The sequence below is a fragment of the Heliangelus exortis genome, chromosome 4 (assembly GCF_036169615.1).
Source record: "Heliangelus exortis chromosome 4, bHelExo1.hap1, whole genome shotgun sequence".
NCBI classification, from domain to species: domain Eukaryota; kingdom Metazoa; phylum Chordata; class Aves; order Apodiformes; family Trochilidae; genus Heliangelus; species Heliangelus exortis.
The window spans coordinates 1,189,648-1,192,792 of record NC_092425.1 but is presented as its reverse complement, the minus strand read 5'-3'; the positions used below and the strand labels follow the sequence as shown (position 1 = coordinate 1,192,792).

Genomic DNA, 3,145 nt, shown 5'->3' with positions numbered 1-3,145 from the left:
GAAAAAATATATTCATTCGAACTAAAGCTCATAGATTCCCAAATCCCTTTATTTCATTCTAAAGCCCACGTGCCATCTCCTGTTGTGTGTAATCTGCAGTTGTGTATAGCTGTGGCTGCAGTGTTTGGTTTTGGCTCCATTTCCTATCTGTGTCCCCCAAATCAGGAGTGTGTTTAGTTTGTTAACTGATCTTACCTGGCAGGGGAGAGTGATGTGCAAGGAAGCACAGTGTGTCTTCCCCAGTGCAGGTGCCTCATCTACAACAATTCTGCCTTCACTGAGATGCTGGATGCCAAACCCTCTTAGTCAAGAGGGAAGCTGATTTTTGTTCCTTCATCATTTAAACAATTCATCTATCATTTTCATCATGTCTGAAATGAAGACAATATTGCTTTCTTCCTAAAGGCATCATTAGACCCAGCTCACTGGTTTCCTCTAAGAGATTCCCCACATTTAAGCAGAAATCTAGAAATGTATTGTTGTTTCACTGCTATCAAGAAATTTCATGAACCATGAGGCAGATACTGAAGGATGGGAGAGACAATATACTTCTTCTCTGGCATCTTTTTTTGTGGGCTGTATTTTCTATAACTAATCCTGTCTCTGCTAGACACATAGCATCATGCCTACCAGTGCCATTGTGTGACATGTTACACCAGTGGTGAAGAGATGTGGCTGAAAATCCCTTGTTTTCTCTTAAGAGGACTTTTAAAATGACTAAAAAAACCCCAAACCCAAAAAACAACAAACACCAAAGCAGCAGACAAAGATGTTTAGCCTGCTTTGCTGGCCACATAGGTACTACAATTAAAACCAGTGTTTGTAATGATTCTTGCTATTTTTCATGGATCAGTGGTAGCTCTTTCTAAACTTTTGTATATAGTGTTATAGGAAAGATAAAAGATAAGGAACTGGGAAGCCTCATGATGCCTGCTTCAGTGGTTCACAGAAAGAAATGATGGTAAAATAAGGCTTTCCAGCAGAACACAGGCATGAATATAGAGAAACAACCTATTTCCATGGAAACAACACATCTACATCCCAGACAATGGCAGCGTGTGAGTGAGTACCTGACAATGTCTCATCTGTAACCTGAAGCTGGCTCCCTGAAGTACCCACTGATGGGCAGAAGCACTGGGGTCAGGAGTGCCAAGGTGTGTGGGTCTCTCCATCTGAGGGTTCCCAGGCACATGGAGGGTGGGAAACCATTTGCTGTTGTTTGTAAAGTGGATGGTGGCACCAGGAGTATGTCCTTCTGTACTCCCCTTGTGACTCAGGAGAGGGCAGCATGCTTGAGACATGAATCACTGCACATCAGGTGGTTGCTTTGCCTTAAGGATTTTACACAGGGAAAGATGCTACTGTGGTTTTTGCAGTTAAATTGTTACCAGCACCCAAAGTGAAAAAAAATCGGAGCATTTGAATTATAGATTTCTCACATTAGCACTTTTGTTGTTTCCCCTTGAACTGAACTTTTCTGGGAAGCCAGAGCAAACACACAGAAAATCCAATTCATATTGCAAACATGAACGTGTGCCGTGTTTGGGCTGGAAAGAATGCACTTCTCCTGGTCCTTAAAACAATCTTGAATTTTTAAGAGGCTTTATAGACAGTTTACAAGAGCAGATCCTACTTGGCAAGGGAGGCAGACCTCTGTAAGGAAGCCTTGTCAGTGTCCTGATGGAAATGAGCTCAGACTTGGCCAAGAGACTGAGAATAGCATTTTGCATACCTGCAACACTTTGATTATTTTTTATATAACAAAAGCATTCAGAGTGAATAGAAGCTGTTCTCTGCATGCATGAGCAGGTAACTGACAGGCTGGCTGTACCTTCATGTCTTCTGAGTTACATGCTGAATGAACTGTGCTCTTCCTTTATTCACTGCCTAATAAAAAGCACATAACGAGCCATATTGCTTCACTTGGACTCCTGCAATGATCTAAAAATGAGGTTAAGCAAGCATGGAGGCAGCACTGTGATGATTTAGATGTTGCTACAGACTCTGAGATCTCAGGAGGCCCTGCTGTTTTCTCTCCAGATCTGCTAAATGCAAGCCCACAGTCACCACGAACTGGGGCAGCAGGAGGAGAGAATCATCCTCCTCTTTGAAAGCAGAAAATAGTAGGGGTGCCCAAAATCCAGCCTTGAGATCAGGGATTGCAGGACTCAAGCATGGATGCAATTGCTCTCTGGATGCTCCTTGTGGATGGCTGAGCTGGCCAAATACTTTAGTACCTTCCCATGGCACCTGGGACAGCTTCTCACACAACAGAGTTCAGCAGCCAAACTCCCAACACACACACACTGATTTTCTGTCAGATAAAAGTGGCAAAAAAGTCATCCTTCCCATTTTTGTGCTCAGTTTGAAGTGTCCAGGCTGGTTCCTCTGCAGCTGACTGACTGGCCAGGCTGCAGATGGTACCTGCATGAGGGCAGAGGAGGTGAGGGATGCTCCCCGTGGGGATGCTCTCCTCTCCAGGAAGGAGGACTTGTAGATGCTGCACTTCTCTGTGTGCAGCCACTTAATGCTCCTTGGATTTTGTGGTTCCTAATGACTTAATGGGCACCTACAGCCCTAACTGGTAAGATTTTTGAGTGCTGCATCCTTTTTTTTTTTTTTTTTTTTTTTGACAGCAGGGAAGTCTGGGAAGACATGCAAACTGATCCCAATATGTAACAACACCTGGCAGGGCTAGGACCCAGAAAAGGATGGAGAATCAGTACAGTTGGAGGTTATTTCCCTAACTCACCCAGGCTCTCATACACATCCTGAGCAAGCAAGCTGCGGTGGAAAATAAATAAATACTGAAAGACAGCATGCTCACTGGGCTTTACTTCTGTAGCTTACCAAGAACTTTGCATAGACAGGTAAGTGTGATCTCCATTTGGCCACAAATGTGGTTTTGGGGCATTTAGGTGGCCAATCCAAGGCATTAGCAGATATTATTATTTGTTGTGATGTTGTGTCACTGTCAACAGAGACTCACTCCTGGGTCAGCTCCTGGTCAGTCAGTGCACAATTACAAAGCTAAGTGACAGTTTATGCACAAATGAGCTCATAACCCAAGGAACTGCATGTTTTAACAGAAAAATGTATTCAGGAAAGCCTTCTGTCTTTTCTGGTTAGCCAGGAAATGAAGCTT

At 43.6% G+C, this 3,145-nt stretch overlaps 1 long non-coding RNA gene across 2 annotated transcripts; it reads left to right on the top strand.

The window, feature by feature from the left end:
• Nucleotides 1–931: 931 nt before the first annotated feature.
• On the top strand, nt 932–2,817 carry LOC139795642 (uncharacterized). Of its 2 annotated transcripts, none has more exons than XR_011725619.1 (2): nt 932–1,154; nt 2,640–2,817. It is a non-coding gene; the product is annotated as an uncharacterized lncRNA (long non-coding RNA). The 2 variants fall into 2 exon arrangements; XR_011725618.1 differs by having other exon boundaries at nt 2,637–2,817.
• Nucleotides 2,818–3,145: the final 328 nt, after the last annotated feature.